This window comes from Protopterus annectens, chromosome 1.part1, assembly GCF_019279795.1.
Source record: "Protopterus annectens isolate FY-2018-M chromosome 1.part1, PAN1.0, whole genome shotgun sequence".
In the NCBI taxonomy this organism is placed as follows: domain Eukaryota; kingdom Metazoa; phylum Chordata; order Ceratodontiformes; family Protopteridae; genus Protopterus; species Protopterus annectens.
Window position 1 is genome coordinate 932580156 of NC_056726.1, and position 15659 is coordinate 932595814.

Here is a 15659-nt window from a genome sequence, read left to right on the forward strand (position 1 = left end):
TGACTGCAAATTGCTGGGACTCAAGTATTCAGCATGGTTTTAAAAGCACTTTGTTTCCAGCTAAGGTTTCTGTGTTCTTCTGAATTTAACTGGTTTTACCATGTAAATTTGACAATATGCCCTTTTTTCTAAGTACAAATTATTTTACTTCTGGTTTCTGGACCACTAATAGTGCCTCTCCTATTCCAGGACATGCCAACAGAATCTTAACTACCCCTGCAAGCATACTTAGAGAAACTTCAATAGAACCTAAGAACCTATGAAGAAGTTTCTCTGTGTGGTTTCAGAATATGTATGATATAAAACTGTTCAGGTTTCTTTTTTCCCCAGCTGGCTTTGCTTACAATTCATTAGGGCTTTTCCACATTCATGGAACTTGTTTTCTGCATTCATATATACACATATAGTCCGTCACTATCGCACACTCACCCTACCCGCACCCTAACCCTAACTCACTTAACCCGCCCCTAAAACTACAGTCTCTCACTATTGCACACTTACCTGTCCGCTCCCTAACACTAAATCCCTCACTCTATTGCACACTTACCAAGTTGCGCTCACACCTTGCCCATGTCGGTGTTTCGTCCGTCAGGATCTCATCTTGTCGATCATCTGCGTCGTCGCTCTTCTCATCTCCTGCTGTAGAGTGTCGGCCTTCTGGCATGTCGGTGTACTGAAGGGGACCCATATATATATATATATATATATATATATATATATATATATATATATATATATATATAAGGTTCTCCCATTCATTTCTCAGCGTGGCTTGGGAATGCCTTCTGTGTGGAGTTTGCATGTCCTCCCTGCGGTTGGGTAGCATTTGAAAAACATGCGTGCGTAAATGGGTGTCGAGCTGGCACCTCGGCGTTTTGTAAAAATCTACTGCAATCATTAGAGGACCGGAGTTCCACTGTGGCAACCCCTTACCGGGAAAAAGCTGAAAGACAAACAACAACATATATATATATATATATATATATATATATGTATATATATATATATATATATATATATATATATATATATGTATATATATATATATATATATATATATATATATATATATATGTGTGTGTGTATATACTTGGGTCTACCAATATACTTTGACTCTATCATTGATTGAATTCTATTTAGCCAACAAAATATAGTCGACTACACAACTAGTTGATATGTGAGCAAGATTGCACTTTTCTCGATGTAGGGAAATATGCCCTTTCCCAGGGATTGTGAGACCCAGGAGTTACTATATGTAATTAGCAGGGGGTGTGGGAGGCAGATATATATATATATATATAGAGAGAGAGAGAGAGAGAGAGTGAGTGCGATATAGCTTTAGATTAATAAAGCAAAGGTTTTGCAGAGGGTAACCCATGTACATTCCGACAGTGTTTATATAAATATAGCAAGTCCATAATCATGCAACCACAAAGAAAGGGCAAGGACCAGCAAATTGGAAAGTTGTTCACATTTCTCACCTCCAACATTCTGTTGCAGAAAACTACATAACTAATCTGTAATAATAATTCAGACAGCACAACAAAAACACACATCCCCAACTCCATAACACTGAAGACCTCCAGATTAGTGCAGACCATCATGAACATCATACATCAAAAACAGATTGCACACAAATCAAACTGACAACAGTGATAGTTACTGTAATTAGCATTCTGTCTTTATGGACTTGGGAAATATGAATTGGATGTAACTATCTTTGAAAAGAAAAAAATATGATCCCTTTTGTATACAGTTATACATATGTATTTACAAATAATAATAATTACTTGTTCTGCATCTGCTGGAATAGTTCAGTTCTGACTATGTTTTCATGTATATGAGGCTGTGTCATTGTCAGCACATTTCTTGTCTTAACAATATGTAGATATATATATATATATATATATATATATATATATATATATATATATATATATACACACATATATATATATATGTGTGTGTGTGTGTGTGTGTGTGTGTGTGGTTTATTATTATAGAGTTGAGCTACAGAATCTTGACTAGTCAATGATCAACACTCAGCACAGAAACATGGAAATACACAATGGTGAACAATACCCTGAATGCCAAACCACTCCATTGTTCTGGTTCCAGCAACAAGTGTTATCATGGGTCCATATGGGGGCAAAGTCAGATATTGGGTATTGCCAGTCTTTGGCATTCTGTATTTTGGTGTCTACATTTCTGACCTGTTCAGGTCAGACTTCCAAAGCTCAGCTTCTTAATAGTAAACCATGTCTAGATAGACAGATACATGAATAAGTACCTATTTATACCTTATATGCTTTCTTCACTCAATTTCTTTCTTCAGTTTCTCTTACCTGACTCTCTTTCAAAATATGCTATAACACCGTCTTTTTACTCATATCATATTACAGTTCCTGTTTGTATTATATTAACTTGCCATTTATTTCACAATAAACTGGCTAAAATTTCTCTAAATATTAACTCATTGTCATATAAGTTGTATCTGTTCTTGACCAATCTTTTCACATTATGTTTAATGTGGTATAATTATTTAAACTGTACACATTTTAGTATTTTTTCAAGATTCTAAAATTATTGTTCTCAGAATGTTTTTGTAATATTTTAGAACTTTTATCCCTGGGCCTCCTCTAAAAATGGTCACCTATCCAGTCGGACTTTCCCAGTAATCAAATGTTGATAATTATATATATATATATATATATATATATATATATATATATATATATATATATATATATATATATATCTACACACAAACACCAAGGTTATTTCACTGTTAATCTTTTCTTTTGTAGAAAAAAATCCTGCCCTGACTATGCTATAATAAACAGTAGATGAAACTTTTCTTTCTGATGGCATAGTTCCCTACAAGAAAAAAAGGCATGCATTTCACAATTTAGTTGTTGACAACAGGGGTTTGTTTGGGGATTAATTATATTTCCAGTAATGTAGGCTAATGATTGCTATTTCAGGATCAATCACCGATTATGCATTTTCTTTCAGAAAGAATTAAGGGTTATGCATTAATGATATACTTTCTTTCAGGAAGAAAAATCTCTGCAGTGACTATACTGCACAGCAGTATTAGCAATAATTAAGAATATAGTCACATTTGGCATAGTTTCCCTATAGAGGAAAGTCCTTGCACAAACTGTTTTTCAACCATCAACAATCTGTAATTCAAGGCCTAATCACTGCTGGCACATTTCCATTTTTTTTCCCCTAACTAAGCATGTTAAGACCTAAAAGTAAGGGTTACATTACAGCAATGATCCAGCTGAATAAGCTATGTAAACAGCCAGATATATCAATCACTATCAGCCTAGTTTCTTTTGCTAAAATCCCTGCACCTGTTGAGGTCTAACAATTACAAATGAATATTCTGTCAATGCTGAGATGCTGCACTTTGAATGAGGTCCTCTTAACTCCGTGAACAGACAGGGTATCAAACTTTGCTGCAATTGCTAGGCAAACAGCTTTTTTTCTCTTAAAAAAAAAAACATCTGTGTAGTTCTATATGATCAGGATTAAATTACTGTTTTAAAGTGAAAACAATGACAAAAAAATCTGCATCAAATAAATGGACAGAGTTTGATCAATGACAGAAGGAGAGGGAGAGGGAGAGAGAGAGAGAGAAACACACAGACAGACAGTGATGGAAACAGAGAGAGAGAGAGAGATAAGATACAGACAGTGATCACTGAGAAAGAAGACAGAGAGAGAATGAGAAAAGCAGAGAAGAGAAAAGAAATCACAAGTGCTTAAAGAAAAAGTTATTTCTCAACCCACAAAACAATGTCTGTTTTGGTCGGGATACACAAAATGACATTTGCCATATTCATAATGTGCTCTAATTCAATATCTATATAAAAGGCATTTCATCTAAATATAGACAAAAACAGTTATACATTTGCACTTGCAGACATATAACTATGGAAGTACTCACCATGAATCTGGGGGAGAGAAACTTGCAGCAATATAACTTTAAAAAAAAATGTTCTCCTTTGAAAGACATTAGTCATTGTCAGTCTTGTTTTCCCTCAGTTGACCATCCTTCTGTATCTTGGCACTGTCCACCTTGCTGTGCTGTTCCTCCAAAGATGTTTGGCTTATACCCCATATTAAGGCAATAATATGTAATTTGTATGTGTATGACTGTTAAAGTTTCAAAATTCTGATTGATAGAATTTGAAGGTTGACTAACTGAACAGACAGAATACATGATTCATATATCAGAGCAAATAAATAGTCAATAAAGGGGTGCAGTGGGAAAATCCTGAGAAGAAATGACTTCAGCAACATTTTGATATCTTGGCTTAAAATGATCCCCCAGCAGGGGCGGCTCGTGCCATCGGACTGCCAGACTGCAGCCCCCTCAGCAAGAAAAGGAAAAAAGAAAAAAAAGTACTTTTTTTATTCTTTCATTTTTCATCTCTGTCAGCCGGCTGCTTGCTTTACGCCGACTGACGAGCATGCGCACTGTCGAATTCCGGGTTGCGGCGGTTTTAAAAAAATATGTTTTCTTTTTCTCTTTCTACTTGGAGCTGCAGTCGGGGGAGTCAATTAAGGCATCAGGGTGATGCCCAGCAGTCTATGCGGTTCCAAACCGCATAGAATTGGAAAGGATTCGGACTGCCACACCCGCAGGCACGTACATGACGTGGATGGGCTAAGTGGCTGCTGATTGGTTCTCGTTCTCTTCCCGGGCTTTATGTGCTGGGAAAAGAGTGAGATGCAAACAGTTGCAGCCAGTTTTGGTTGTGGACTTGAGCCTTTGAGGATTTATTTGACAGAGACGCTCAATTAGTCTGGTTAGTTTGTACTATTTATCAGTTTGTTTTGGTTGTGATTTCAGTAAAACATAACCATACATAGAACACTAGGTAATGACAGGGTGGGGAAATGGACTATACGTTAAGCACTACATATTACTAAAATGTAGGGAAATAGGCAGACTATAAATAGACAAAAGGTCTCTGAATGGAGGCAAAGTCTACATTTTTTTTTCTGTTTCTTTCCTGTACAACTTGTTGATGAAGGACAAAATCTTATTAGTTGCAAGAGGACTTTGTAAAAGTAGATGTGGCAGGATCAAAGCCAAGGTACAAACTATGACAGAGTTCATGTAGAAGTTGAAAGTTTAAGGAAATGCAATGTGCAGAAAGTAAAGGAGGGCCTCAGACCATATGCATGTTTACTGATCTTCACTGTTTTACAACCAAGCAGATGAAACAAAATAAAGATTTATGTTTGCTGCTACTGCAATCAACATATGTATGTGTTTGTGTTTATGTATTTATGTTATTGCACATCCATCATTTCTGTGTCAAGCATTAGCTGATTTTTTTTTTTTTTACTTGTGACTGTTTCCTGCATTTCTAGAAGCACAGACAGGCAGAATTCCTTTGAAAGTAGAATAAGATAGATCTAGCTAATATAGTCTTCTGACTGGCTTACTAGAATCCTGGATCTTTTTGAATCTGATACATTCACTAAGTGGGAAGAAACTACTGCTCCAGAGAGAGACTAAGTGTGCTGGATTTTTTTATTGCTTGGCATTGGCGGCCTATTTCGTTTGCTGGCTGAAAGAAGTATTTTTTTTTCTTCTTTTTCTTCTTTCTCTTGGTATGTATGTATTATTGTCAATTTGGATGATAGATCTACTATGAGACCATGTTTTTATTGAGAAGTAGATTATACTGAAAATATTAGACCTTTATTTTAATATGATTTTTGTTATTTTTGTGGCTGTGCATATAATATAGTTTGTTTTGTAAACTGTTTCCATTTTGGTCCAGTGAGTTTAGGAATTAAGTTGGGTGGAAGAAATTTAGCTTTCAGAACTTGGAGCACATATATTAGGGCTCCTATTTGTGCCTTTGGGATTGCAGGGTCTAGTACATGCTTGTAACATGGCTATATTCTTAAATGGAGTTTTTAGTCAAGATTATGAGTGGTATTCATTCATAGTTCAAGTATTTGCATTTGTGCAGCAGTCTTCTGCAAATAGCACAGCTATGCCTGTATGCAAATATAATGAGTGCAAGCTATTTGTGATGACTATGGCAGAGCAAAAACATATGTGAAGAAATCCTTACTTTTGTAAAAATGCTTAAAGTAGAAAATATTGTTTTTTATTTGAAACTACTATGTTAAAATGTAAAGTCTCAATTGATTTGGGACTTTTTCAGATATTATGGACAAGTGTGGCTTTGAGCAAGCCCACTAGAAGTACTGACATGCAGTTAAGGCAAGTGACACACAGCATAATCATTTATAATGAGTTTTAAGATTGCCAGACTTCAAACGTGCACAGAATAATGGTGATAATTCCACAAAGTGTTTCATAGTCTTTTATTTTACAACTATTATGGCAAAAGGACTATTGTGGCCTAGAGTGGTGTCTAATCAAGCAAAGCAAGATATATATATTCATAGATATGTCATGATACTTTGCTTTTCCTATAAGTTGTTGATATTAAAGATATTTGTGCTAGTATACTTATCGGAAAAAATAATTCTGTGGCATGACTTTTGAACATACCATTGATGTAGAGACTTTTTTGAACAATTGTGAAATGAAAACATGTTAACCCTCAGGGTAATTATATTTTCTGTGGTCTGAATATGTCACACAAGGTGTTTCCACTTGCAGTTTGGTGCTGTGGACATTAATGAGACTGCAGACAGATCATATCTTTCTAGTCACTGCTTTACATCAAATTAAAAAAAAAAGTTTGATAGAAATATCTGATCTCTGGGGAATTTAACTTTTACTACAAAAGCAACTGTTAGGGATATTATAATGGATATTTGTAATGTTTCTATTAATGGCAATATTGGGGAAAGTCTAAGAATTAATTTTAATTACAGTTCTAGTTATTAGTGATTGTGATAAGTGCTAGTGTTCTCAATGTGGAGAATTTTGTCACTCAAGGGAAACATTGTGATATAACTTGATTGTATGAAATGTAAACTAGCAGGTCATTTTTGGTTTGACTGACCTCAAATGTTAAAGTTAGAAAAGGGCAACTTTTTTTTTACCTGTATTGAATATTCCCAATACAATGATTAATAAAATGCCTTCTAATAGTTTTAGAGGACAGGAGCTTGGCCTTCACAGTTCTGGAATCTGATGGAAAGTATACTGATTTACTTGTTAGTTGGGCTTAAATGCTGATGTAAGCAATGCTAATCAAGCAAAAACTACTACCATTGCTAAGAGTAAAAAGGCATAAAGTGAAACAAGGGGGTGAACATAGTAAGAGAGGTGAGGGCAGAAATTTGTTACTGCAAGCTGAATGCACATAGCATTAGTAATGAGCTATATAGATATACTATTATAGAATATTTTACGTAGATAAAGGCTGTGTTTGTTAGATGTCAGTGCTTTGACAGTTTGTCAAAAGTATTAAATGGAATCAAGCTTTTTGGACTTCTGGTTAGGCACTTTGAAGTGGAATTTCTGTGTTTTAATGTTCTTTTTTGAATTATTTGGTTTAGTTGTTGTTGAACCTGAGTGTTTACCTGCGTGTGATTTTAAAGGCAATTGGGCCAGATTCATTAACTTATACATGATCTGTGTTCAAGAATATACCCACCACTTTACTTTCTAATCACTCAAAGATTACACTAAGTGTACATTGTAATTTACACATTGTGGTAACCTTTATGAATCCCCATCAATATTTAAGGCTACAAGAAAATAAGAAAATCAAAATTAGGAAGAAGAAAGGAGTTATGCGTATGTTGTCTATTCACTCAGAACCGAGTACACTTAGTGTAGGCATTAATAAATTCCAGGGATTTTCTTCTGGGTTTCTATTTGTATATAAGCCCCTTAACAGTTTGATAGAAAAAAAATCTCTCTTCAGAAATTGTCACCTTTAGTTTTTATTAATTTCTATATTATTCTGCTAGGAGATTTTAGTTATCACATATAGCCTCATGTGGGAAAGAAAACATAATTTAATTCTGGAAAGGGGTCATTTAATATTAAAATTTCAGACTTCTTATTCTTCAGAAAGTACATAGTAACACAAAACCTTTTATTCTAGCAATTTTCTAAGCTTATAAGATGAATATTTGAAATGTGTCCCTATTTTTGGGACTGTATTCCCCCATTATTGGCTTCATCCAGATTTTTTTGTGCTAAGGTTGAGAGCTATGGCAAGAACTGAATTCACTGGATATGTTTGAGGGCTGTATTCCCCATTATTGGGTTTGTCCAGGTGTTTTGTGCTAAGAGGTTGACAGCTATAGTGAGAACTGAATTCACTAAATGATAGCCATTTAAGTTTTAGTCTTCCTCTCTTTCACAAAGTAGCTGATTTGGCATAATGGTACGTTGCTCTGACTGTTTTGCAAAGGGACCTGGATTCAAGACTGGGCAGTAAAATGTATGGTGGTAATACAGCATTTTATTCTACCAACTTTCCAAGATTATACAAACAATGTTTGTGTCCCTGGTTTTTGGGCTTTTGCCCCCCCCCCCCCAATAAATTTTTACTTTTTCTAGATTTCTTGTGCTGGGAAGTTGAGATACAGTTGAGTATTGAGTAGATTTTACAAGGAGCTGAGAGCTGCAGGGGAAGAAAAGTTTAGTGCTGCTTATGCTGAGTCTGCTTGTATTGTTAATAGCACAACATGTTATGTATTTGCTTTTGATGCAGAAGGCTGTGGGTTCTACTCCCCCAAGGGGTGGATGCTGCCGTACTGAGAATGTCCTCATTGGCGAAGATACTAACTAGCAGCAACCTCTTCATTAATTACAGATCTCTTTAATGTGGAATTATTTAGATGGCTTATGTCTGCAGAGATTGTGCATATTTACTGATACTGGTGTATTGTATAAGTTTGAGTAGATTTTTTTTTATAATGGAAATGTTCTCAATTGGGCAGTTTTGTCATTATTGGTGTATGCATTTTGTTTCATTGTTTACTGGAAAAATGTTCAAAACAATAAATTTAAAACACCCTCTAACAACTGTACTGTATTATACAAGGAATATAATTTAACACAATCAGGAAGGTGTATCACACAACATGTATGATTTGTGTGCAAGGGGCTTATCCTTTGAAAACAGCCCAAAGTTAATCTTTATACTACCCAAATGTATTTTCTTTGAATGTGGATTTCACTGCTGTTTCAATTAATGTGAGTTTCAAAGGCAGAGTTTTAATGCTAAGTCTATTTTCATTGTGAGACTGCATTGCTTTGTTTAGCAGATGTTTTAGTGTTTGTGTTGTAAAATACAAAATAAAACTTTCAAATAAAATCCAAATCATCATAGAGGTAAAGCAGTATGCACATTGCAGTGTTTATGGTAAATGGGGCAAAATAGCCAAGTAATGGAACATTGGAATAGCTGCAGGGGTTGGCTCCATTTGACCATGATTTTGTGAGGGGAAAGGATAGCAAACTCAGACAGCCCCAGCTCAGCTGAACTATACCTCTCAACTGTCCAGATTTTTACAGAATGAATAGATTTTTGCTTCTTATTTTTGGTTTGCTCCTCATAAAATTTGTTTTTTTTCTGGCAAATCATTTAGGAATTAAGTGACTAAATAATGACAGACATTGGGTTTCAGACTTCATAACCTTCAGAAAAATGCATGCTAAAGCAAGACCTGTTCTATCAACTAAGTTTATACAAGAGCAGTTTTTAGTACTGTTTGTATGTTCCCCCAATATACTTGGCCTTGTCCAGATTTTCTGCGTTAATAGGCTGAGAGGTACGTGCAAATTGCTTTATAGAATTGGGCATATCCAAACCTCTCAACTGTCCCTGATTTTGGCTCAAAATGTTGCTCTCCCTCTAATCCCTCCACAAAATGTCAATTTTGGAAGAAAACATAGAGGGTTTACAATTAATAAATAACTGTAATAATCAGAGTTATAGATTATTTTTATTTCCGAAATGCATGTAGATTCATTTATTTTGTCAGCTCCTCAAGCTAACAGTGCTAATATTAAAAAGTGTTGCTTCTTTGACAGGTTCCCAGCTGTATTGTGTGGCTATTTTATATTTTTACATCAGATTTTTGGTCTATTTTTCATAAAATTGTGGTTTTCTGGCAAATTAGTGACAAATCATTAGAGATTGAAGTAAGAAAATAATGACAGACATTTCAGTTTCAGATTTCATACCCTTCAGAAAATTCATACTAATGCAAGACCTACTATTCTATTAGAAAGTTTATAAGACCAATATTTAAATATTGTCCTTAATTTTGGGCCTGACTTTGTCCAGATTTCTTGCTCTGAGGTTGAGAGGTATGAAATGTGTCAAGGCCATTGCAGTCAGCCAGAGACATTTCAAGTTGTGACATACTTGCTGCACCCCACTCCCCCATGTAGTGGCTATGGATGTGCCCAAGCAAGGCAAGGAACAGTTATGCAGTGTAAGTGTGCAGAGTATCCCCCTCCTATCCAAGGTAGACACAAGTACTACAGTGGCTTTTCATCTGTTTTGCTTGATTTTGCAGAAAGTTCTGGTTTTCTGTAATATTTTTATACGGTTGAATTATGCTTCTTATTATTCAGAAAGTGCCTGTTGCTCTATGTTTAAGTAGCAATGATTTCATGACCTTCAGTTATGTCAGGAACATGGGTGGAAACTCCCAGATATGCTCTGAATTGTTGCATAACGGTACAAAATATACCGAACCTACAGACATAGCCAACATCCTGGCAGACAGATTCAGCGCAAACTTCTCCCCCCATTCCCCCCCAAAGGAGCAAACGCCTATCCCAACTGAATGTAACCTCCCTGACATCACAGATGCACAGGTGAAAACTGCCCTCTCCAAGGCAAAAAACACAGCATCTATGGGACCGGACGGTGTCCCAGGCTGTGTCTTACGTGAACTCCAAGAAGAACTGAACCCTCACATTAAGTCACTGTTCAAACTTAGCCTTACTACAGGATATGTACCCAAAGAATGGCGTACAGCTACAGTGGTCCCACTCCAAAAAGGTGGTGCCACAACGGACCCCGGAAACTATCGCCCCATAAGCCTGACTAGTCTGGTCTGTAAAGCTATGGAGCGTATTATCATGGAACTCATAAACAAAGACATTGGGAGCCTCCAGACACTGGACCCTACCCAATTCGGCTTTGTTAAGGGCAAATCTTGCCTCTTAAACCTAGTTGATTAATTTGAAACAGTTACCAAAGCCATAGATGAGGGCAAGGTAGTCCACACAGCCTACCTGGACCACGCAAAAGCCTTCAACACAATACCCCACTCGGGCATCATAAATAAGCTTACCAGCTTAAATATCAACCCCTATATCACAAGATGGGTTGCAAACTGGCTCAGAGATAGAATCCACATGGTCAGAATCACAGGTGCCATGTCCGAATCCAAACCAGTTACAAGTGGCATCCCACAGGGCTCAGTTCTGGGACCTCTCTTGTTTGGTATATACTTCTCTGAGGTTCAGGCTAACATGGAGGGATTATGGCTGACAAAGTTTGCAGATGACTGCAAACTGGGAGCCATAATCGAATCTCCAGCAGACACAAACATCCTCCAAAAGGGTCTCACAGAGATGGATGCTTGGTGCCAGAGCCATGGCCTCAAGCTAAATGCTAAAAAGTGCATAGTCATCCCCTTTGGGAAAAACAAGGTGCCCACAAATTACCACATAGGTGGTAATCCATTAAGTACAGAAGAAGTAATTAGAGATTTGGGGACCAACATAGATAGTAATGTCTCCTTTGATAATCACGTTGCCAAGGTGTTTAGAAAGACCTTCTATATAGCCCACCTTATCACGAAAGGGTTTGCATCTACTCATCACTCATCAGGCCCATAATCGAATACAATGCCTCTTTTGGGATGTACCTTACCCGACACCTGCAGCAACTGGAGAGACCCCGAAAGTACCTCACCAAGAGGATCATGGGCTGCAAACAGATGTCCTATGCAGCTCGACTAAAGAAACTCCAGCTCTACTCAGTTGCTTACCGCCTACTCAGAGGCAATCTATGCCTGACGTTCAAAGCCATGTCAAACCCAGAATTAATGGACATGCTCCACCTCAAAAAATCCAAGTCCCTTAGAGCTACACACTCCAGGGACCTATACCTCAGCACAAAAATAAATAGGACATGCTGGAGGGACAGATTCATTTCCCAGAGGCTCCCCTCACTCTGGAATAGAATCCCAATTCATGTTAGACATAGCCCCTCGCTGACCCTCTTCAAGCAAAATTTGGACGCGTGGATGGGAAATCGCAAATTCACCCCTGGGATCTCTCCTGTGTCCCTGCTAGACAGAGGCACAGTAAACTAATCTTAAAAAGGTACATTCTGTGACCTACTTTACAGAGGCACAGTAGGCTAATCTAATAGGGAGGTGGAAGCCAAATACACCCTGGCTAGGCTTATAAATGCCCTAGGGCAGATAGCCTAGTATCTACCTATGAACCTATGAACCTATAACTAGATAACGTATAAGCCTTTGTTATTGAAATGCATATGACAGTATTTGTAATAAAGGACAGGATTACAGTATTTTAAGCTCATTACATTTGTTGGAGCCTTGCCATCATCTTTGCAGGCTTTACCCATAAACTAAATACAATGCCAATCTATCATGTCTGGTCCATAACCTGTGCAGTAATCCTTTAAGCAATTTATTTTGAGCTTGTTTCTTCTTTACTGTTCATTTTTTACTTTGATCATGTTTTCCCAATGAAACAAGTAGATAGTTGTCAAGCAGCAGGTCTTTTTTTGGATAAGAAACATTTTTACAAGTGGGGGTATCATTGCTACTTTCAGCATGCTACTTGGTACTTTTTATAAAGATGAATATAAATTATAATTAGAACTGCAGTGCAAGGAGAAGTGGTTTGAAATGAGTGCTGCTTGTTTGTCTTGTACTTGATTTTGACTGGCAATCCAGTAATGTATTCAAAAAGTAATTTATTTTTTCATGCCTCACAACCTTTTTGTTTCCATCTAGATATTAAGTAAGCTGTCATGCAGCCAATGCATTGAAATATTTTTTTCTTCTACACTTCATTTTGTCTTGATTGGACTCTCATAATGACAGTTTGGCACCCAGGGCAGCGTATTTAATTAAAGTTCCAGTTTTTGTGGTTTTGAGCATAGCACCTCCTCTTTCTAGTTGGCCACACCCCTTCCCATTGGCCCCACCCATTCAGCCATCTCCTGCAGCCCCCCTTCGATTTGAAGTCACCAGCCACCACTGTCCCCCAGGTTCAGTAAATGTCCGTGCAGGAATAACTTATTCCCGCACGGAAGGGACCATTCCTGTGCAGCACGGCAGCACGCCATGCATATGTATGAAGGTGCGGTGCCATGCTGTAATACATACACTGGGATGTGTACGAGCACAGGGGGCATGTTTGAGAGCAGTGTTCTCACAATACACATGCCCCCTGCACATTAGAATTGCCGTATGGCAATTTAAAAAGAGTGAGATCGGTTGTTACACCTCTCAACCTGTTAGAGTAAGAAATCTGGACAAAGCCATAAGGGACAACTCTGAAATATTGCCATTACAAACTTAGATAGTTGATATAATAACTGGTTTAACATTAGCATGAAATTTGTGAAGGGTTTGAAGTCTAAAAGGCACATCTCACAACCTGTTATAGTAAGAAATCTGGACAAATCCATAAGGGACAACTCTGAAATATTGCCAGTACAAACTTGGAAAGTTTATAGAATAACAGGTTTAGCATTAGCATGAATTTTCTGAAGGGTATGAAGTATAAAACGCAAATGTCTGTCATTACTGTCAAACTTCATTCTTTAATGATGCACCAGAGAGCCACAAGTTGATGAAAAGTGGACCAAGAATATAATGCAAATATCCGGACATGCTGTGAAAAGTTATATGTCATCAATGTTTGCAAAGTACAGCCCCCAACAAATAAATCTTTTTTTTTTTTTTCACATCTGCAATAAACGTTAAGCGTAGCTGCGTGGGTGTACCCATTGCTTGGCTATGCTTAGCCCAGCTGAAATGGCATGATAAGTTAATTGTAGTGGTTTGAGTGTACAACTTGCATGTAATCATTTAAGGTTTGAGCCTCACCAAAACCCTTTCCATTTTGTATATGAAATCATTACAATTTTATTTGTATATTTATGTAGGAAGTAACTTATATTTCTCAACCAGAGTAGTGTATTAGGCCCAGATGTGAGGTATCAGTGTAATAAAGTTGTGAAACCCCCATATAAACACAAGTGCCCCATACAGTATAGTCACACAAGAATAAATGTAATGAAAGCACATCGGGGAATGTCAGGGAAGGTAAACAAATTTATAATAGGTCATGAATGATGAATCAATCCCATACAGGTTGTAGTCCATAAAATAAAACATAAGCAAAGCTAAGCATTGCACAGCTATGCTGACCGGGTATAAGCACTGTGCAAATATGAATGCTAAGCAATGAGTACCCCAGCTAAGTGGATTTGCCCATTGGTAAGCAGTGCTGAACCTGCCTCTTTAAGCACTGCCAACCTTCGCTAAGCAGGTTTGCCCGTAGCTTAGCTTAGCACAGCATATTCAAAACCATCCAATCATGGCAAAGGGAGGGAAATCAGATGTATTTAAACCTCACAGGTGTGACTACAGCTCATAAATGGTTTTAGCTCCCCACTGTAGACAGTATGGCAGGTACTGGAGAGAGCATGCACTCTCTGGTGCTGTGCTGGGGCATACAGGAGTCCAAGGTCATGGTAGGATTCCTTGTAAAAAAACATGACATGAGACTGCTGCAGTACCAGTACCAGGCTCCTAATACAAAACAGAAGCTTGGGAAAGTCTCGCTTGTGATCTCACCAGTACCACTGGTAACCCTCGGACTGGTGAGCAGGTCCGGCATCACTATGCCGACTTGAAGCGGAGGAAGAGGGAGCTCTTGGAACAGTGGGTCCAAGAAGCAAGACAGAGGGGTGATGTCCCAGCAGTGTGTAAGTATCCATAACAATAACTGTTTATCAAAGTCAAGCCTGTGTATATGATGGATAGGTATGCATAAATGTTTCTCTATCTTCATTACAGCTCCAGCTGAGCAGGTTCCAAACCAGGAACCCCATGCCAGCAGGTTGCAAAGGCTGTGTGGTGAGGCTGGTGAGTAACAATCTAGCTTGTAGTAATCATACCAAATAAATATAAAGGAGTAGAATGTCACCTGAGATTATTACGAATGGGTATGGTATGTACTGAATAAAGCAGACAATATTATAGTAATAGTCTCATATAGCTCATATATTAATAACAATGTAAGTGCCTGTCAATAAAATTCAAAACCCTGGACTGGTTGTGTTTACTCTGGTATGGTATGATTTTAAATGTGTACAGGTAATGCATAGCAGCTATACCTCTGAAAGCATTAAACAATTAAGTCTCATCTGACAAAGTTATTGCCTCTATAACACGAGATTAACTGATATTACAAATGTCACACACCAAGATCTGATATCTGAATAGTAATGTTGTGTTAACCACTGTTTTCCACACAGTGCTATGTTCATAGGTTCATAGGTAGGTACTAGGCTATTGGCCCTAGGGCCTATATAAGCCTAACCAAAAAGGTACCCTGGCTTTCGTCACCCAAGAAAATTATTTTCTGTGCCCCTGTCGAACAAAGCCACAGA